The sequence below is a fragment of the Chiloscyllium plagiosum genome, unplaced genomic scaffold, assembly GCF_037043375.1.
Source record: "Chiloscyllium plagiosum isolate Xiang-an unplaced genomic scaffold, Cpla_swu_hap1 HiC_scaffold_6, whole genome shotgun sequence".
Taxonomy (NCBI): Eukaryota; Metazoa; Chordata; class Chondrichthyes; order Orectolobiformes; family Hemiscylliidae; genus Chiloscyllium; species Chiloscyllium plagiosum.
Genome location: NW_028270144.1, coordinates 129,555,132 through 129,578,242, shown reverse-complemented (window position 1 = coordinate 129,578,242; position 23,111 = coordinate 129,555,132). Strand labels below are relative to the sequence as shown.

General features: G+C 43.5%; 1 protein-coding gene across 2 annotated transcripts in view; it reads right to left on the bottom strand.

The window, feature by feature from the left end:
- The window catches only part of pgm2l1 (phosphoglucomutase 2-like 1), a 159,197-nt gene that overhangs the window by 71,295 nt on the left and 64,791 nt on the right, over nt 1-23,111 (bottom strand). The gene's annotated exons all lie outside the window — the stretch shown is intronic.

Here is a 23,111-nt window from a genome sequence, read left to right as displayed (position 1 = left end):
CCGGGTACAACAGAGTGTTACAAGGGGACATAAATTTAAGGTGAAGGGTGGAAGGTATAGGGGGGGATGTCAGGGGTGGGTTCTTTACCCAGACTCTATAAAAGATCTTAAAGTAAGGGAACCCTGAGGAAGTAGCGACCATAATATGATAGAGTTCAGTCTGGAGTTTGAAAGGGAGAAGGCAAAATCGGATGTAATGGTGTTACAGTTGAATAAAGGTAATTATGAGGGCATGAGAGAGGAACTGACTAAAATAGACTGGAAGCAGAGGCTAACCGGGAAGACAGTAGAGCAAAAATGGCAGGAGTTTGTAGGTATAATTGAGGACACTGTACAGAGGTTCATTCCCAAGAAAAGAAAGATTAACCGGGGAGAAATTAGACAACCTTGGCTGACAAAGGAAGTCAGGAAATGTATTAAAGAAAAAGAGAGATCCTATAAAGTGGCTAAGAACAGTGGGAAATCAGAAGATTGGGAAGGATACAAAAGCAAACAGAGGATAACAAAGAGTGTAATAAGAAAGGAGAGGATCAAATATGAAGGTAGGCTAGCCAGTAATATTAGAAATAATAGTAAAAGTTTCTTTCAGTACATAAGAAACAAACGACAGGCAAAAGTAGACATTGGGCCACTTCAAACTGATGCAGGAAGCCTAGTGATGGGAGATAAGGAAATAGCAGGAGAACTTAACAAGTACTTTGCGTCAGTCTTCACAGTGGAAGACATGAGTAATATCCCAAAAATTAAAGGGTGTCACGGGGCTGAGTTGAGTATGGTTGCCATTACGAAAGAGATAGTGCTAGAAAAGTTAAAAAGTCTTAAAATTGATAAATCTCCTGGCCCCGATGGGATACACCCTAGAGTTCTGAGAGAGGTGGCTGAGGAAATAACAGAGGCATTGGTTGAGATCTTTCAAGAGTCACTGGAGTCAGGAAAGGTCCCGGATGATTGGAAGATGGCTGTTGTAACCCCCTTGTTCAAGAAAGGATCAAGGCAAAAGATGGAAAATTATAGGCCAATCAGCTTAACCTCGGTTGTTGGTAAAATTCTAGAATCCATCATTAAGGATGAGGTTTCTAAATTCTTGGAAGAGCAGAGTCTGATTAGAACAAGTCAACATGGATTTAGTAAAGGGAGGTCATGCCTGACAAACCTGTTGGAATTTTTTGAAGAGGTAACAAGTAGGTTAGACCAGGGAAACCCAGTGGATGTGGTCTATCTAGACTTTCAAAAGGCCTTTGATAAGGTGCCACACGGGAGGCTGCTGAGCAAGGTGAGGGCCCATGGTGTTCGAGGTGAGCTGCTGGGATGGATTGAGGATTGGCTGTCTAACAGAAGGCAGAGAGTTGGGATAAAAGGTTCTTTTTCAGAATGGCAGCCGGTGACGAGCGGTGTCCCGCAGGGTTCGGTGCTGGGGTCACAGCTGTTCGCATTATATATTAATGATTTGGATGAGGGAACCGGGGGCATTCTAGCGAAGTTTGCCGATGATACGAAGTTAGGTGGACAGGCAGGTAGTACTGAGGAAGTGGGGAGGCTACAGAAGGATCTCGACAGGTTGGGAGAGTGGTCCAGGAAATGGCTGATGGAATTTAACGTGAGCAAGTGCGAGGTCTTGCACTTTGGCAAAAAGAATAAAAGCATAGACTACTTTCTAAATGGTGAGAAAATTAATAAAGCCAAAGCACAAAGGGATCTGGGAGTGCTAGTCGAGGATTCGCTAAAGGTAAACATGCAGGTTGAGTCCGTGATTAAGAAAGCGAATGCAATGTTGTCTCTTATCTCAAGAGGGTTGGAATATAAAAGCAGAGATGTACTACTAAGACTTTATAAAGCTCTGGTTAGGCCCCATTTGGAGTACTGTGTCCAGTTTTGGTCCCCACACCTCAGGAAGGACATACTGGCACTGGAACGTGTCCAGCGGAGATTCACACGGATGATCCCTGGAATGACAGTTCTAACATATGAGGAACGGCTGAGGATACTGGGATTGTATTCGTTGGAGTTTAGAAGATTAAGGGGAGACTTAATAGAGACGTACAAAATAATACATGGCTTGGAAAAGGTGGATGCTAGGAAATTGTTTCAGTTAAACGAGGAGACTAGGACCCGTGGACACAGCCTTAGAATTAGAGGGGGTCATTTCAGAACAGAAATGCGGAGACATTTCTTCAGCCAGAGAGTGGTGGGCCTGTGGAATTCATTGCCACGGGAGTGCAGTGGAAGCCGGGACGCTAAATGTCTTCAAGGCCGAGATTGATAGATTCTTGTTGTCTCGAGGAATTAAGGGCTACGGGGAGAACGCTGGTAAGTGGAGCTGAAATGCGCATCAGCCATGATTGAATGGCGGAGTGGACTCGATGGGCCGAATGGCCTTACTTCCACTCCTATGTCTTATGGTCTTATGGTCAGAGAGTGGTGGGGGCATGGAATGCGCTGCCTGTGGGAGTGGCAGAGTCAGAATCATTGGCGACCTTTAAGCGGCAATTGGATAGGTACATGGATGGGTGCTTAAGCTAGGACAAATGTTCGGCACAACATCGTGGGCCGAAGGCCTGTTCTGTGCTGTATTGTTCTATGTTCTATGTCTGTTTCCGTGCTGTAGTTCTCTATGACGCTAAATGATCTGGATGTGGGTGTAAAAGGATGGGTTAGTAAATTTGCAGATGACACTAAGGTAGGCAGAGTTATGAATAGTGCCAAAGGATGTTGTGGGTTACAGAGGGACATAGATAAGATGCAGAGCTGGGCGGAGAAGTGGCAAATGGAGCTTAATGAGGAAAAGTGTGAGGTAGTTCACTTCGGAAGAACTAACAGGAATGCAGAGTACTGGGCTAATGGTAAAATTCTTAGCAGTTTGGATGAAGAGAGAGATCTTGATGTCCTGGCACATAAATTCCTTAAAGTTGTCACCTAGATAGATAGGGTTATTAAGAAGACATATGGTGTGTTGGCATTTATTGGTAGGGGGATTGGGTTTCAGAGCCATGAGATCATGCTTCAGCTGTACAAGACACTAGTAAGGCTGCACCTGGAGTATTGCATACAGTTCTGGTCACCACTTTATAGGAAGGATGTGGAAGCTTTGGAAAGAGTTCAGAGGAGATTTACTAGGATGTTGTCTGGTATGGAAGGAAGGTCTTATGAGGAAAGGCTGAGGGAACTGAGGCTGTTTTCATTGGAGAGAAGATTGAGAGGTGACTTAATCGAGATGTATGAGATAATCAGAGGGTTAGATAGGGTGGACGGTGAGAGTCTGTTTCTTCGGATTGCGAAGGCTAACATGAGGGGACACAGCTTTAAATTGAGGGGTGATAGATTTCGGACAGGTATCAGGGTAGTTTCTTTACTCAGTAGTAGGGGTGTGGAATGGCATAGTTGCAACAGTAGTGGACTCACCGATGTTAAGGGCATTTAAATGGGCACTGGGCATATATGTGGATAATAAGGAACGGTGTAGGTAGATGGGCATCAGATTAATTTCACAGATCGACCAACATCGAAGGCCGAAGGGTCTGTACTGCGCTGTAACATTTGTGTTCTATACTCATTGGAGTTTCGAAGAATGGGAGGGAGACCTTATTGAAATATACAAAGCCTTGGGAGCTTGACAGGGTAGATGCACAGAGGTTGTTCCTCCTTGTGGAGGAGTGCAAGATCAGAAGGCATAATCTCAGAGTGATCAATTTGCTGAATTATTTACCAAAGGCTTGTCAGGGCTGGGTCACTAAGTATACTCAAGGCTGAGATAGACAGATTATTAATCAGCAAAGGAATCAAGAATTATGGGGAAAGGTAGGAAAGTGGAGTTGAGGATCATCAGATCAGCCATGATCTTATTGAATAAGTGGACTCAATGGGCCAAATGGCCTTCTTCTGTTCTTGTGGTCTGAAGGGAGAGCCAAGATCAAGGGTATTGACTGGGAGGTCTAGTCGGCCCCTGCAGGCCTGGCTGAGGTGCTTGGTGAACTGTTCCTAAGTTTACATTCAGTCACCCCGATGTAGACAAGACCACATTGGGAGCACCTGATGCAGTAAACTAGGTTGGAAGAGAGGCAAGTGAACCTCTGTCTGACTTGGAAGGGTTTTTTGGGGCCCAGGATGAAGGTGAGGGGGGGTGTACCAGCAGGTTTTGCATCTTTTCCGGTTGCTGGGGAAGGTATTAACACTTATCTTCCGTCTGGGAAGCCTACAGCCCCTCCCCCTCCCTTTCACTCCTCCCAGCCACTTACTGGATTCATTCCTCCCATTGACCAACCATGTTGTACCCTCTGCCTATCTCCACCACCACCCTGCCTCTGCCACCTCTTTTAGCTGCAACTCCCCTCACATCCACCTTCAGTCCTGAAGAAGGGTGAAACCCGAAGAGTCGACTTCTCCACCTCCTGATACTGTGTTCTTCCAGCCTCCTGAGTGCCTCCTCAAGACAAGAGAAAATGAGGTCTGCAGATGCTGGAGATCAGAGATGGAAATGTGTTGCTGGAGAAGCGCAGCAGGTCAGGCAGCATCTAGGGAACAGGAGAATCGACGTTTCGGGCATTAGCCCTTCCTGAAGAAGGGCTAATGCCCGAAACGTCGATTCTCCTGTTCCCTAGATGCTGCCTGACCTGCTGCGCTTCTCCAGCAACACATTTCCATCCCTACTCAAGACAAGGTTGGCAGGAAAAGTTAGCAGCTGAACAATGGGCTACTTTCAAAGAAGGAATGGTTTGGACACAGTGAAGAAACCTTTCCCTTGTAAGGGAAGGGAGCGCAAACAAATCTAGAGCTCCCTAGATGAAAAAGATGAAGAAATTATGAAGAAGGAACAACAATGTGCTTATGACAGTATTAAGTTTTGGCGATGCAAACAAAGGGGCCGATGTAATGGACGGATCCACACCAAGAGTGGCACTGTGATAAAAATAATAAATGAACACACATTCCGCTTCTCCAGCAAGTGTCCAAGTTGCGAAAGTGAAAACAAGTTTAAAATGTCGTGCAGAAGAATCGCAGGAAGTACCTAGTGTTCTTATTAACGAATGTGTAGCTGATGTCCCTCAGTCAGTCTTAGCATCTTTACCGATGACAAGCGGCATGAAGAAAATAATTTGACGAAAAAGGAATGATATTAGTTTAGCGCCACCAAACCCTACTGATCTTCAGCATTTGGTGATTCCAATTACATACAAAGTATATAAGACAGATAACGGAGCAGAAGAAACATTTCTTTTGGCGGATAGTGGTCAAGGAAGTAATCGTATAATCATATTTGGCAGGGAATCTTGGATACATTATTTAGCAGAATTGAGATTTATATATGGAACAGCTGATAGCGGGTTATCCACCACAAATAAAGCCAAAAAAAAAATTGAGACGCAGACGATAGAATAAGAAAAATTGTTCTTGAATACGGTGAAAGAGATTGTTTGGAATATCTTAGAGGAATAGCGCATAACTATCAAATGAACTAAAAAATTTCATTGTTTAATATTAATGTGAGATTTTACTGCCATTATAAAGATTTTAAAAATATATTTCCTTTTTCTGGTTGAAGTTTGTAACTCATTTTTATATATAACCAATAAAATGATATTTATTTTACCTCTTTTTAAAAAATCACTATGTAGTATGTAGTTGTATAAATAAAGGGGACTGAGAAGTATGAAAGAACAGGTGGGAGGGAAAACAATCAGTACAGTGAGTCATAGAGATGTAAAGCATGAAAACAGACCCTTCAGTCCAACCCGTCCATGCCATCCAGATATCCCAACCCAATCTAGTCCCACCTGTCAGCACCTGGCCCATATCCCTCCAAACCCTTCCTATTCATATACCCATCCAAATGCCTCTTAAATATTGCAATTGTACCAGCCTCCACCACTTCCTCTGGTAGCTCATTCCATATACGTACCACCCTCTGCGTGAAAACGTTACCCCTTAGGTCTCTTTTATATCTTTCCCCTCTTACCTTAAACCTATGCTCTCTAGTTCTGGACTCCCCGACCCCAGGGAAAAGACTTTACCTATTTATCCTATCCATATGTATATTTCCAATGGCGAATTGTCTCCAGAGGTCAAACAACCCCAGTGGAGAGACGCTGGTGGAGAACTGGCAGTGACTAATCATCGGCAGCGAATCTGCACCAACCCCAGTGTTGGAGCCCTTCTTGATGCAGACATGATAGGCCAGATGGCCTCCTTCTGCACCATATCAATTGTGTGTTATTGTACCGCAGCCTTTTGATTCAGGATACACCCAGAAATGCTGCTTAGCATTTCCCAGATAAATATCTCATTATTCTACCTTGCACAATATACAAAGATTTGGATGATATCTTGTGATGAAGTGGTAATATCCTCACCTCTGGGCCAGGAAGCCCAGGTTCAAGACTCCACAAGTTACAACATATTTGAATAGATTGATTATAATAAGGAGTTGAGATTATAGATTATAGGAACTCGTAGCACTCTAATGATTTTTCAAACTTTTCCGCAGATCATTCTGGTTTTTGACCATGTGCTTCTATATTTCAAGCAGTGTCCAAAATTAATTATACTGGAAGGAAATATTCAGCAGGTCAGGCACGTTGGAGATGGACCCCCCTTGAGTACAAGTGACTGCTATTTTCCCTCTGCTCCTTTCTCCCTCAGCTGTCACGTGCACAAACTCCCCTCAATATTTCAACCAACTGGCAGTTCCTCACATCAGAGTCTTGAGTGCCTAGAAGCTATTCAATCCCAGTGACAAAATTCAGATGAACTGTTATTCAATGTCTACAACAGAAATTGCTCCACAGTTTGACAAACTTTGACCAGTCTTCCACTTTCTAACATAAAATGGTTGTGGCCAAAGCTGACATTCAGCATACTGTCTGGTGTACCGAAGTTGCTGGAATGACTGCAGTACCATAAAATGGAGGTAAAAACAAGGACTGCAGATGCTAGAAATCAGAGTCTAGATTACAGTGGTGCTGGAAAAGCACAGCAGGTCAGGCAGCATCCGAGGAGCAGGAAAATCGACCATTTGGGCAAAAGCTCTTCATCAGGTTTACCATAAAATGGAGTCAACACTTTCAGCAGGAGAGGAGAAAGGTGAAAGAAATAGCCGAGACCTTTCTGCATCCAGAGAACTATTCACCTAAAGCAAATAAATCAACACCAAAGCTTTCTCAAAGGATTAAAAAGGAATGAGAAGATTTGTATAATTAAAATGAACCTGTTAATTATCAGATTTCAACTGGACATCTCACAGCAGCACATGCTATTAAGATCACAGCACAATTGTAAATGGAAAAAGAAATCTAACCATATGAACAATCTATTTTTGTCACTACAGTGAGGCATGGATTGATTAATTGAAGAAAGAGGAAGCAGGCAATTAAAATAATTATTCATTTGGGAGCAAACCAGGCAAATTCAATATCAAGGGACATGGGGCAGTGTGCACATAATCAACTGTCACACAGATGGTCTTCAAAGATACCTGAAACATTGATCTCAAAATGAGTCTATCAAGTCACAATTCAGGTAATTATACAGCCACAACATAAAAACAGAAGCAGGAACTGGTGAATAACACTAATGGAATTTGGCCAACTATCATACAGACGTCCTTCCACCCTTAAATCAGTCACTTGGCATTGAATTTGGTGAAAACAAGGACTGCAGATGCTGGAAACCAGAGTCTAGATTAGAGTGATTAGATTACTTTAGATTACTTTAGTGTGGAAACAGGCCCTTCGGCCCAACAAGTCCATACCGACCCGCCGAAGCGCAAACCACCCATACCCCTACATTTACCTCTTACCTAACACTACGGGCAATTTAGCATGGCCAATTCACCTGACCTGCACATCTTTGGACTGTGGGAGGAAACCGGAGCATCCAGAGGAAACCCACGCAGACACGGGGAGAATGTGCAAACTCCACACAGTCAGTCGCCTGAGGCGGGAATTGAACCAGGGTCTCTGGCGCTGTGAGGCAGCAGTGCTAACCACTGTGCCACCGTGCCGCCGCCCGTGCTGCTGGAAAAGCACAGCAGGTCAGGCAGCATCCAAGCAGCAGGAAAATCAATGTTTCGGGCAAAAGCCCTTCATATGAATTTGGTGAGACATGCTCTCTCAATTTCATAGTTACAATCAAATGATCTTACTCAAGCAGGTACAAGAATGGATGATTTATGCAGGATCTTGTTTCAGTGGAGTGTGCAATACTCTGATGGTTAGATTATATAAAGCCATGACGTGGAGATGCCAGTGTTGGACTGGGGTGGACAAAGTCAGACATCATACGACACCAGGTTATAATCCAACAAGTTTACTTAAAATCACAAGTTTTCAGAGCAGTGTGATTTTAAATAAACCTGTTAGATTATAACCTGGTGTCATGTGACTGCTGACTTAGATTACAAAAGCACCTCCTAAAATGAGAGTGTGTTGCCTGAAAAGCACAGCAGGTCAGGCAGCATCCAAGGAGCAGAAACATTGACGTTTTGGACCGGTATCCTTAATCAGGAAAATTCCTGATTAAGGGCTCTAGCCCAAAACGTCGATCTGCTTGCTCCTTGGATGCTGCCTGACCTACTGTGCTTTTCAGGTGGTAAAAACAATGACTGCAGATGCTGGAAACCAGATTCTGGATTAGTGGTGCTGGAAGAGCACAGCAATTCAGGCAGCATGATGCTGCCTGAATTGCTGTGCTCTTCCAGCACCACTAATCCAGCTACTGTGCTTTTCAGGCAACACACTCTCAACTCTGATTGCCAACATCTGTAGACCTCACTGTCTCCACTGCCTCGGATGGGCAGACTGTAGAAAGACACTATAGTTTACCTCATGAGAGTTCTTTGTCAGATAGTGGGATCTAGACTAGGAAATCTTTAAAAGCACAACACATATACACTCCTCTCATGAACACATTATTCCATTTTCTTAAAAAAAAATTAGTCAACACAACCTGTGAATCTACGTGATGTAGTGGCACACTGTGATGTGCTCTAGCGTGTTGCATGATTTTGCAACAAAATGGCTATGAATTGATATGGCCACATTCTGATCTCAGTCATGCTCCTGATGGAAGTCTTAAACTCATACTCAGCATCTCAAACAAGAATAGGAGAAAGTTAAAATGAAGCATTAAATTTACTCATCCAGGCACAATGGCTAGTCCTGGCTACAGAACAATCAGATAAATGACAACAGAATTTAGATGAAATGCAAATTAGTACACTTAAGCAAACACTGTATACTCAAATCAAACTGGGAATGAGGCGGTTTCATTGCATCCTCTTTAAAGCTTTCAGTATTTTTAATTTCAAAATTAGTTTGTTTTGTCAGGGAGATAGATAAAATAATCCATTGCCAGAAAAGCTATCCATTAAGGAAAGGACCTGTAGAGTTAATCAAATATGTTCAAAACAATAGCAATTCCTTAGATAGAGCAGGAAGAATTGGGAAAAGGAACAGGGTTAGAAGTCACATGACACCAGGTTATAGTCCAACTGGTTTATGTGAAATCACAAGCTTTCAAAGCATTGCTCCTTCAGGTGAACCATAACCCCAGCCCAACAGCGGCACCTCCACATCAGGGAAAAGGAAGGGAGGGAATTCAAAATTATTTGTACACTGTCTGACAGTTTGCTGGAGGTAGTGTTATATGGTTCATTATTGGAAAAGGTTAACTTCACAGGACTATGGGGAAAAAGTTGAGTGTGACAGCAGTTGAATTACTCCTTTGGAATACAATAAGAAACTAAATGGTTGCAGCAGAAAAGAAAGTCATTCTATGAAATACAATATCCAGTCAACAAGAAAAATAGATGGATTTACATGTCATAGAAAGTAGGAGCAGGAGGCAATTTAGCCTGTTGTGTCTGCTCTATCCTGCCATTCAGGACATACAGAACCTGCTAAAAATCAGGCTTGAGGCCTTCAGAAAAAGAGACCCACTCAAATATAAGGAATCCAGGCAGGACCTTCGCGGAGCCATTAAGACAGCCAAGGACCAATACCGATCCAAAGTAGCAACCCAGACTGACACCTGGCAACTATGGCAAGGACTGAATGACATCGCAGGTTCTAAAAAAGTGACAGTACAACATAGCAGACAATGACACATCCCTCCCAGATCGCCTCAACGCCTTCTGTGCTCGCTTTGAGCAGAATTTCGGCAGAGAGGTAGCATCTATTTTGACAAGTCCTGACGAATATATCCCAACAGTCACTGCATTAGAAGTCAGATCAGTTTTCCTTCGTGTGAATCCAAGGTAAACAATGGGAGTACTAGACAGTGCATTCAGAGCATGTGCAGATCAACTTGCAGAGGTGTTCTCAGACATCTTCAACCTCTCCCTGCAGCAGGCCACTGTCCCTGCATGTTTCAAGAGGGCCAACATCATCCTTGTGTTTCAATGACTACCGCCCAGTGGCCCTAACTTTGGTGGTCATGAAGTGCTTTGAAAGGCTGGTCATGACATCAACCACCTCCAGCCTCCCCACTACTCTTGATATATTTCCCTCCCCTCCCCTATCAGCGTTCCAGAAAGACCACTCCCTCCGCAACTCCCTCGTCAGGTCCACACCCCCCCACTAATCCAACCTCCACTCCCGGCACCTTCCCCTGTAACTGCAAGAAATGCAAAACTTGCACCCATACCTCCCCCCTCACTTCCCTCCAAAGCCCCAAGGGATCCTTCCATATCCATCACAAATTCACCTGCACCTCCACACATCATTTACTGCATCCGCTGCACCCGATGTGGCCTCCTCTATATTGGGGAGACAGGCCGCCTACTTGCAGAACGTTTCAGAGACATCAGAGAGACCTCTGGGACACCCGCATTAATCAACCCAACCGCCCCTTGGCTGAACACTTTAACCCCTCCCACTTTGCCAAGGACATGCAGGTCCTTGGCCTCCTCCATCGCCAGACCATGGCAAAATGACGCCTGGAGGAAGAGCGCCTCATCTTCCGCCTAGGAACCCTCCAACCACAAGGGACGAATGCAGATTTCTCCAGCTTCCTCATTTCCCCTCTCCCCACCTTATCTCAGTCCCAACCCTCGGACTCAGCACCGCCTTAACCTGCAATCTTCTTCCCGACCTCTCCGCCCCCACCCCCTCTCCAGCCTATCACCCTCACCTTAACTTCCTTGCACCTATTGCATTCCCAACGCCCCTCCCTCAAGTCCCTCCTCCCTACCTTTTATCTTAGACTGCTTGGCACACCCTCCTTATTCCTGAAGAAGGGCTTATGCCAGAAACGTCGATTCTCCTGCTCCTTGGATGCTGCCTGACCTGCTGTGCTTTTCCAGCAACACATTTTTCCACTCCAATTTGCCTATTGGACCAACAGATCCATGTCAGGTGCCATATCACTTGCCCTTCACTCCTCCCTAGAACATCTTGACACCAAGAATATCTGCGTAAGAATCCTATTCATTGACTACAGTTCAGCCTTCAACACAATTATCCCCTCGAGACTGATTACTAAACTTAGTGAATTGGACTAAGCCCCACTCTCTGAAATTAGATCCTCAGTTTCCCGACCCACAGGCCACTATCAGTGAAAACTGGGGACAATATTTCACATCCTCATTAACACTCAACACTGGAGCTCCCAGGGGTGTGTACTCAATTCCCTGCTGTACTCACTGTATACCCTGACTGCGTCGCCAAATACCAGACTAATGCCATTTACAAGTTCGCTGATGACACCACCATAGTCAGTCGAATCTCAGGTGGCAATGAAACAGAATACAGACAGAAGGTGGAAAACCTGGAAAAATGGTGCACTGAGAATAACCTAGCTCTCAGTGCCAGCAAAACCAAGGAACTCATTATTGACTCATGCCCCCCTACATATTAACAGCACAGAGGTGGAACGAGTGGAAAGTGTCAAGCTCCTGGGAGTGGTCATCCAAAAGAAGCTGTTTTGTACTCTTCATGTGGACGCATTGGTTACAAAGACTCAACATCTCTTCTTCCTCAGGCAGCTGAGGAAATTTGGCATGACGGCAAATACCCTTGCCAATTTTTATAGGTGCGCCATTGAGAGCATTCTGTCTGGATGTATCACTACCTGGTATGGCAACTGCATCATTCAAGATCGGAGACGGTTACAGAGAGTGGTGAACTCAGCCCAGACAATCACAAAACACCAACCTCCATTTACCAGGCTCGCTGTCAAGGAAAAGCCGCCAGGATTCTTAAAGATCCATCCCACCCTGGCAATGTTTTTCTACAACCTCTACCATTGGGGAGAAGGTACAGAAGCCTGAACACACGCACCAGCCAGTTTCAAAACAGTTTCTACCCTACTGTTGTTAGAATACTGAATGGACTCTCAAACTCTTAACATTTGCCTGTACCTGTGTTTTAGTTTTTTCTGCTGTTTACCTATTATTTACTATCTATGCTACTTAACTGCGTGATCTGCCTGTATTTCTCACAAGATAAAGCTTTTCACTGTGCCTTGGTACACGTGACAATAAATTGAATTGAATCGAATTCAATTCCACTTCTATACCCAATTTTTCTTGATGCCTTTAAAATCTAAAACAAATTTTATTTCTTGAAGATATTCAGTGACTTGGCTTCCACAGACTTCAGTGGTACAGAACTCCACAGGTTCATTATCTTAGACTGAAGATGGTTTTCCTTTTCTCAATTCGGAATGGTCTGCCCTGTATCCCCTAGTTCTAGACTTCCCAGGGGAAACTGGTCCCTGCATCTAGTCTGCATCTTCCGCCGAGGGACCCTCCAACCACAAGGGATGAACTCGGATTTCACCAGTTTCCTCATTTCCCCTCCCCCCACCTTGTCTCAGTCAAATCCATCGAACTCAGCACCGCCTTCCTAACCTGCAATCTTCTTCCTGACCTCTCCGCCCCCACCCCAGTCTGACCTATCACCCTCACCTTGACCTCTTTCCACCTATCGCATTTCCAACGCCCATCCCCCAAGTCCCTCCTCCCTACCTTTTATCTCAGTCTGCTGGACACACTTTCCTCATTCCTGAAGAAGGGCTTATGCCGGAAACGTCGATTTTCCTGTTCCCTGGATGCTGCCTGACCTGCTGCGCTGTTCCAGCAACACATTTTCAGCTCTGATCTCCAGCATCTGCAGACCTCACTTTCTGCTCTAGTCTGCCCAGCCCTGTTAAGAGTTTTATACAATTTACTGAGGTATCCTCTCACCATTCTACACTGTATTAAACACAAGCCTAGTCAAATCAATCTCTCCTCATAGGACAGTCCAGTGACCCCTGGTATTAGCCTAGTGAACCTCCACTGTACTCCTTGGATGGCAAGTCTATCCTTTCTTAGATAAGGAGACCAAAATTATACACAATAGTCCAGGTGTGGTCTCACCAAACCTGATTAACTCAGAATACTACTTTTGACTTCACATCCTCTTAAAATGAAGGCCAACATATCAACTGCCTTCCTAACTGCTTGCTGCACCTGCATCTTATGCTTGAAACGTCGATTCTCCTGCTTCTCAGATGCTGCCTGACCAGCTGTGCTTTCCCAGCACCACACTCTTCGACTCTATACACTTTCATTGACAGTTCAAAGACACTCAAAATCCTTTTGTGCATTCACACTTCCCAGTATGTCACTATTTAAATTGTATGCTTCCTTACTGTTTTCCACACCCAAGTGTATAACTTCACATTCAGAAAACATGGACATGTTGAATTTGGTTTCTTCATCCAGGTCATTTTATGTACATCGTGAATAGCTGAGGGGGGAGGGGTCGATTCTTGCAATACCCCATTAGCCACTGCCTGCCACTCAGAAAAAGACCCATTTATTCCCACTCTGCTTCCTGTCTGTCAGCAGTGCAGTGGTTAGCACTGCTGCCTCACGGCACCAGGGAGCTGGGTTCGATTTCAGCCTCGGGTGACTGTGTGTTTGGAGTTTGTGCATTCTCCCATTGTCTGCATGGGTTTCTGCCAGGTGCTCCGGTTTCCTCCCATAGTCCAAAGATGTGCAGATTAGGTGGATTGGCCATGCTAAATTGCCCATAGTGTCCAGGGATGTAGAGGTGGATGGATCAGCCATGGAAAACACAGGGTTACAGGGATATGATGAGTCGGGGTGGGATGATCTGAGGATCGGAGTGGACATGATGGGCCAAATGGCCTGCGTCCGCACCATAGGGATTCTATGAACCAATTCTCAATCCATGCCAACATATTACCCCTTACTGTCTTAGCTTTGTCTGCTAACCTCTTACAGAACTTTATCAAAAGCAGTAGTTTGCCCTTCTCCATTCTACTAGCGATATCCTTCAGTAGATTTGTTAAGCATGATTTGCTGTTCATACACCCTTGCTAGTTTTGTCCAATCTTGTTAAATGTTTGTTACCATGTCTTTCAGAACAGACTCCAGCATTTTCCCCTTGACAGGCAGTTCATGGTTTAGGAGCAGCTCACTTATGAAGGCTTGTACTATAAGTGAGAGTGCATATTAATGCTCATTTAAGGATTTGAAATATAAATTTTTGCACTAACTTACAAATAGTTATTTTATATTGTGCTATATTGTGTTCTAACTTGTGTACAAATTAACTTCTAAACATACTCAGGAATAGAACCCACTCCTAACCCTAGGACTGCCTGTACTGATGTTGAGTGAACTGATCTGTAACTCTGTTCTTTCAGAGCCTTCCTTAATTTCATTCTGCATAAATACAAGAATATGAAACGCACTATATGATAGACACATAGTTTATTCTCAGCCTTGAAAATTAAGAATAGGCCTACTGACTCTCACCATGGAGTTATTAGGCTGACATATTTGTGTGGTATGGAGGATGGAAAGCACTATCAAAAGTGGTATTGATCACATAAGGCATATCAGGTAAGCATATACGATACCATGATGTAAGCCATAAGATAGAACAGCAGAATTGGCCATTTTGCACATTGAGCCCATTCCACCATGATGTGTTTCTCTACACATTAGAGAACCCCATACTAATCAAGGGCCTATCTCTTAGTCTTAAATATACTCAATGACTTGGCCTCCACAGCCTTCTGTGGCAAAGAATTTCACAGATTCACCATCTGGCTGAAGAAATTCCTTTTTACCAACTGGAAAGAGTCATCCCTTCACTCTGAGGCATGTTCTGGCCAACACCTATCCACTTACTAGACCCACTCGAAGTCATTATCTGATAATTTACCTCAAGACTGCTTGTAGAATCCAACTGCATTGGTTGTGACACACTGTGGGATGTCCCAAATTTCTTTCCTTCTGTTTTTCCAAAAGTACTCTGCTTAAGGTAGAATTAGAATTATCAAAGAACTAAGTGCTGTATGCTGAGATATGGTGAATAAAAACAAGAATATGTGAATGCTCCCAATCTCTGCCTGTGGGAGGTGCTCATCAGAAGGCAAAGTGAAAATTGAGCAAAGTACAGATCACTATAACTCTTGCATGTGAGTTAATGTCTGCTGTGACCCTGGAGATGGGGAAGTGGAACATATAACTTTTTTTTAAAGTTGTAAATACAAGTGGAAGTTGCAACATTTAGAACAGATCATTCCAAACTTTTTGCAGCTGTCAGCCTGATAAAGCAAGAATTCAATAAAATGGTACAATGTATCAGAGAAGCACAACCACTATGTAAATGTGCTAAGGCACATCACAGCAACACAGGACAACCAAGTATGACAGAGCTCGAGGTGATCTTAAATCAGGTAACCAAAAGCTTGGTCAAAAACAATATGCTTTAAGAATTATCTTAAAAGGAAGAAAGCAAAGTAAAGAGGCAGAGGGTGTAGGCAGGGCTTTCAGAGTTCAAAATCTTGGCAAGTGAAGCCACGGCAACCAATGGGATGGAGGGACTAATGACTGGAGAGAGACTGGATCAGTTAGGACTACAGTGTTTTAGCCTTTATTAATAAAGGGACTGAGTTCCGGAACCAGGGGGTTACGCTGCAGCTGTACAAAGCTCTGGTATGGCCACACTTGGAGTATTGTGTACAGTTCTGGTCACTGCATTATAAGAAGGATGTGGAAGCTTTGGAAAGGGTGCAGAGGAGATTTACTAGGATGTTGCCTGATATGGAGGGAATGTCTTACGAGGAAAGGCTGAGGGCCTTGAGGCTATTCTCATTAGAGAGAAGAAGGTTGAGAGATGACTTAATAGAGACATACAAGATAATCAGAGGGTTAGATAGGGTGGACAGGGAGAGCCTTTTTCCAAGTACGGGGATGGCGAACACGAGGGGACACAGCTTTAAAGTGAGGGGAGATAGGTATAAGACAGATGTCAGAGGTAGTTTCTTTACTCAGAGTAGTAAGGGTATGGAATGCTTTGCCTGCATCGGTAGTAGATTCGCCAAGTTTAAGTGCATTTAAGTCGTCATTGGACAGGCAAATGGACGTACGTGGAATAGGCTTCAGATTAGTATGACAGGGCGGCGCAACATCGAGGACCGAAGGGTTTTTACTGTGCTGTAATGTTCTATGTTCATTGGAGTTTAGAAAAAAGGGGGGGGGGGGAAATCACATAGAAACCAAAAAAATTCTGATGGGATTAGACAGGGTAGATACACAAAGGATGATGTTCTCGATGGCCAGGGAGGCCAGAACCTGGCATCATAGTCTAAGGACAAGGGGTAGGCCTTTTAAAGTCAGAGATAAGAATGAATTTCCTCACCCAAAGAATGGTGAGACTGTGGAATTCTCAGCCACAGAAAACTTGTTGTTGCCAAAACACTGAAGACTTAAGAACCATATCTGCTCTTTCTTATGACCAAAGGAATTAAAGAATGTGGGGAGAAAGCAGGAACAGGGCACTGAGCTGAATGATCAGGCATGATCATATTGAATAGCAAAGCAGGCTCAAAAGGCCAAATAACCTACTTCTGCTCAGACATTCTATGTTTCTATGTTAATGGTGCAATAATTATAATTGTGAACATACACATGAATTAAAGGAGCACAGATAACAGAGTTTAGGGTTGGAGGAAATTATAGAAATAGGGACAAGCAAGGATATGGAGAGATTTGAAATTAAGGATGAGAATTTTTTTAAAAATTAAGACTTTACATAACCAGCTTTTTCAGTGAGCACAGGGGTGATAGGGGCTTTGTTACAAGTAAGCTCAACATTTCTGTGCTTAACTTACATTTCTAATCAAGTACAAGAATTTTAAAAATGACTGATTTCCCATTCCCACACAGTAGTGTCCAAAAATATCAATAAATAGCAATCAACAACGTCGAACATGCTGGGCACAGATAACCACAAGACTCAACAGAAGATTTTGCTACTATGAGCAAGTTTAACTAATTTAAACTTTCCCAGAAGATTTGACCATCCATCTAAAGCACAAAACCAGTGCGTCACTTGATAGCTGCCCTGGGAACAGGGGATGACTATTCAGCCCTTCAAGCCAATTCCACCATTCTATTAGATAGTTGCTACTTGTATCTTAATACCATCCACCTATAACCCTGAGTATTCATGCACAATATATAGTCTATTAATTTAATGTTAAAATTTTAATTTGACTACTTGCCACACACAAAGTCTTTAAGACTTTTGGAGCAAGAGTAATCCTTGACATTATGAAAAGACGCTTCTTGGCACCATCCCCATACAGAATTATACAGCATGGAAACAGACCCTTCAGTCCAACCAGTCCATGCTGAACATAATTCCAAACTAAGCTAGTTCCACCTGCCTGCACTTGCTCCATATCCCTCCAAACCTTTCTTCATCACTTATCTATCTAAATATCTTTTAAACGTTGTAATTCTACCTGCATCCACCGCTCAACTGGAAGTTCATTCCACATGCAAACCACTCTGTACAAAAATTATCCCTCATGTCTTTAAAATTTTTCTCTTCTTACACTAAGAATACGACTCTTAGTCTTGAAATCCCCCACCCTAGGGAAAAGACTTTCATTCACCTTACCTGTATCCCTCATAATTTTATAACCTTCTATTAATCACTCCTCAACCTCCTACGCTCCAGTGAAAAGAAGTCCCAGCCTCTCCTTATAACTGAAACCCTCCACGTCCGGCAATATCCTGGTAAACTTTTTCTGAACCCTCTCCAGCTTAATAGCATCCTTCCGAGAATAGGGAGACCAGAACTGGACACAGTACTCCAGAAGAGGCCTCACCAATTTCATGAACAGCCTCAACACGACATCCCCACCCCAAACTCAAAAGGTCTGAGCAATGAAGGCAAGTACACCGAACACCTTCTTAACCACCCTGTCTACTAGGAGAAATGAGGACTGATCCTGGAGATCAGAATTGAAGAGTGTCGTGCTGGAAAAGCATAGCTGGGAATGCAATAGGTGGTGAAAGTGACAGGCTGGAGCGGAGGGTGGAGCAGATAGGTGGGAAGGAAGATGGACAAGTCGGACAGTGCTGAGTTGGAAGGTTGGAACTGGGATAAGGTGGGGGAGCATCCGAGGAGCAGGACAATCAACGTTTCAGGCATAAGCCCTTCATGAGGAATGAGCCTCACCTGATCCCAGTTCCAACCTTCCAACTCAACACTGTCCCCTTGAACTGTCCTACCTGTCCATTTTCCTTCCCATCTATCTGCTCCACGCTCCTCTCCAACTTATCACTTTCACCTCAACTTTCATCTACTGTCGCTTTCCCAGCTACCTTTCTCCCAGCCCCACCCTTTTATCACTCAGTCTCCTTGGCCCACAAACCTCATTCCTGATGAAGGGCTTATGCCCGAAACGTACATTCTCCTGCTCCTCGGATGCTGCCTGACCGGCTGTGTTTTTCCAGCACCACACCCTTTGCCTATATGTGATGCAAACTTCAAAGAATTATGTACCTGAACGCAAAGGGCTCTCTGTTCCACAACACTACCCAAAGCCTTGCCATTAATTGTATAAAGTCCTGCCCTTGTTTGTTTTACCAAAATACAATACGTAACATTTATCCAAATTACACTCCATCTGCCACTCCTTAGCCCATTGATCCAGCTGATCAGGATTCCTGTGTAATTTGAGATAACCTCCTTCACTCTCGACTATATCACCAATTTTGGTGTCATCTGTAAATTTGCTAACCATGTTTGCTTTTTATATCTAAATCATTCATATAAATGACAAACAGAAGTGGACCCAGCACCAATCCCTACGGAACACTGTTGGTAACAGGCCTCCAGTCCCAAAAGCAACCCTGCACCACTCGGTCTCCCAATTTTGTATCTAATTGGCAAGCTCATCCTGAATTCCATGTGATCTAACTTTACTAATTAGTCTACCATGTAAAGTTTTGTCCAAGGCTTTTATTAAAGTCCAAGTAAACAAAGTGTAACTAATTAAAATGGTCTATTTTTAAGCTTTCCCCCTATTCTTGATGACTCCCCCCCCTTCATCTCAACCAGGGAAAATAGGGTACAGAGAAACCATTTATCCTATCCAATTCCTTAAACATCAGGTCTTGAGGATTTACATTCACTTGTTCTGAATATAATCCTTTTGGCTGAACCAGTCCATCTCAGTATTTATGCTCCACCCGGAATATCCTTCTTTATCTGGTCAAAATTGTTCACAATTTTGAACATCTCAATAAGATCACCTTCTAACTTTATCTGCTTCAAGGAGAATAAGCCCAATTTCTCTAATTTTTCTTTGCATCTAAAATCCCCATTCCTGGTATCATTCTAGTAAATCTCCTTTGCACTTTCTGAAAGGCTTTAACATTCTTCCCTAAGTAAGGTGCCCAAAACTGAACACAATACTCCAAACGTGGTCTGATTTGTAGAGGTGTAGCATTACTTTTGTTTTTATATTCTCTGCCTCTCTTTATAAACCCAGGTGTCCTATAAAGCCTTCTAAGTAAACTGCTTCAACTTGCCTGGCCACCTTCACAGAATTGTGCACTTGATTCCCGAGGTCTCTCTGCTCCATTACTCCTCTCAAGGCATGGAACCTGTATTGTCTTTCCATGCTTCCTCTACCAAGATGCACTACCTCTTATTTCTCTTTATTGAAATTCATCTGCCAGGAGTCTGCCCATTTGGCCAACTTGTCAATGTCCCTCTGGAGTTGTTCAGCATCAGTCATAATTCACTATTCTTCCAAACTTGGTATCATTGGCAGATTTTGAGATTTTGCTCTCCAAACCCATCTCCAAACCATTTATTTAACCTGCCATGTGACACTGTATTAAATATGGCAGTGAAGGGCAGAAAGCTCCAAGTCTCATCAGTGTCAAGTTCTTCAACCATTGAGTGTGGCACCAGAGGCCTGGTGTACACAAAGGAGGCGAGCAGCAGAGGACTGCCTAACATTAGCTGATTCTTGGCAAAATTCAGCCCACCGTGTCCAAGTTTTTCACTTTGTACACATCAGGACAGAATCACAAAACTACATTTCTCCCTGTCAGATACATTTACAAAAAGACAAAATAAGTGCAAACAAAACTGATGCCAAATGAACCATTGTAGTGATTGGAACCAGGGCCAGTGGATTTCATTGATTGGCCTAGATTAACAATCCCAATCAGGGAGCCCTGGCTGACAAATATAAACAAGAAACTCAGAAGGTCTCCGCAATCGAAAGACTGACTCCGAGCGAGCTGGTCACAACCAATGTACTATGCACAAGGTAACGGGTGACTTGGGTGTAGTTATTTGAATATCAGGGCAGGAGCAAAACATACCTGGCCCCTCAGAACGGTCAGAAAGGCTGGTCAGAAACAGTGGGTTGTCCCCCTCCACCTAGAGTTGAGGAAACCTCAGAGTCGAAGATGGATGCAGCCTTAATACTGTTACCACCGAAAGAAGGAATTTCTCCCGAGATGTTCCTTGCACAAGAAACAGGCTACAGTACAGTACATGCCACCTCTGTCGACGTCTGAGTCAGAGACTGGAGGTAAAAATGTCCCAGGAGATGCTACAAGAGAAAGAACTAGCCTACATCCCAGGGGCAGAGGTACTGGTGGTAGAGAATATAGTGATTGCAACAAGGGTCAGGTGGATCTCACTGACTAGGAAACCCTGGACTGGAGCTGTTAATCTGGGACAATTGGGGAGCCCTGATAGGGGATTCACAATGTCTCTTCATTCTAGGGACTGGCTGAGCTGGCTGGTCAAAGCCGAAGTACCGGGCACATCTAAATAAAGGGTGACTTGGTGACAGGATACCAGCCTCTGTGCAGCTATTTCAACCAACCAATTAATTATTACAGAATGGATTAGAATATTTGTATTTTATGCTGGCTTTGAACAAGTATAAAATGTTCTTCAGAAAGTAGCATTTAAAAGAGGCTCTGAAATCACCAGGAGAAATTGCAAAGTTTACTGCAAGAGTTCATTCACTGATGGTAAAGCACAAAGATGGAGAAGAAGAGGAGGATTAGAGAGGAAAAGCAGAAAGAAAAGCAACCATACATGCTGACTGTAATTGGAAAAGTAGTGGGCATGATGAGAATAACTATAGGAGGGTCCGAAGGGAGTAGAAAGTCAGAATTAGAGAAAATTATTAACGATACAATGAAGATTTGGTATGACACTAGTTGGATTGTCCACATTTCTCAAACAGATGACTGAAAACTTATGACTGCCCTACATCTGCTCCCAATCTGTCACATTTCCAGATCTTTGTTAGCATTTGCTGTGTCCTTTACCATTGTGCATTCATTATCAAAGATTGTAAGAAAAGTTTCACTCCCTCAATGAAAAGTTAACAAGTCACAGTGTCACAAATAGAGTTTGAATCTGCTGTAACCCTTTGGGTTTTATTTGCCAAGGTGAAAGGCAGTACATGGAAACTAGGGAGGAGTACAATGTAGATAATAAATCAAGATTAAAATAAAAAGACACACTTGTTGCTTACAAGCATTAGCCTATGCTCTTGGTCAAGTTTTGGTTATTTCATAGAATCATAGAATCTCCTTGTCTCAAATAAAAACAAATTGCTGGAAAAGCTCAGCAGGTCTAGCAGCATTTGTGAAGAGAAATCAGAATTAACGTTTCGAGTCCAGTGACTCTTCGTAAGGTCTGAGACAGGGTCATTTGACCTGAAATGTTAACTCTGACTTCTCTTTTAAAATGCTGCCAGACCTGCTGAGTTTTTCCAGCAACTTGTTTTTGTTTCTTAATTATGACATTCATAGTTCTTTTGGTTTTTATTTAGCTGTTTGCCTTCCAGGCTTCTTGATGGCAAGCACTATCATAACAGAAGGTCCAACCCCAAAAGGGGATAAGAACACTTATGAAGGAATCGAAGTTAGATTCAAGAAATGAATCTGAATGTTCTGAAGTGGGGGGGCCGGGGGTGGGGTAATTTTAACTCTGGTTTCTCTCCACAGGCTGCCACGCCTGCTAAAGTTTCCAGCAATTTCTGTTTTTGTGTTTGTTAGATTCAAGAAACATTTTTATCACCTAACTGGAAGAAGTGGGCAGCACGGTGGCACAGTGGTTAGCACTGCTGCCTCACAGCGTCAGAGACTCAGGTTCAATTCCCGACTCAGGCGACTGTCTGTGTGGAGTTTGCACATTCTCCCTGTGTCTGCGTGGGTTTCCTCCGGGTGCTCCGGTTTCCTCCCACAGTCCAAAGATGTGCAGGTCAGGTGAATTGGCCATGCTAAATTTCCCGTAGTGTTAGGTGAAGGGGTAAATGTAGGGGAATGGGTGGGTTACGCTTCGGCGGGTCGGTGTGGACTTGTTGGGCCGAAGGGCCTATTTCCACACTAAGTAATCTAATCTAAAAAAGTAAACAAAAACTGAAAATCTAATTCTAGGGCTAGTTATAAAGGTAATGTCAGTAACTGGGATCATAAAATTACCAGAAGGTCATTAAAGAAATGTCTGGTTCACTGAAGTCCATCAGGGAAAGAAATGTATTGTTCTTACCCAGTCTAACCTATATATGAGCCTCCAGAGGGAGGACAATTTGGCTGACTTTTACCTAGTCTCTGAAACGGCCAAGCTACTCAGCTTTATTCAAGATGATAACTGACTACCACTTTCACAAGGGCAAGTCGGCATGGACACAACTGCCCTTGCCAGCAAAGCAGGGGGATTACATTCGTTTCTATTTCCTCTGTGCTTCAGAAAAGGCATATCTCACTCAATTTCCTCCTTCTCATCGCTATCCTACGCTCACTGCTGAGCATCATG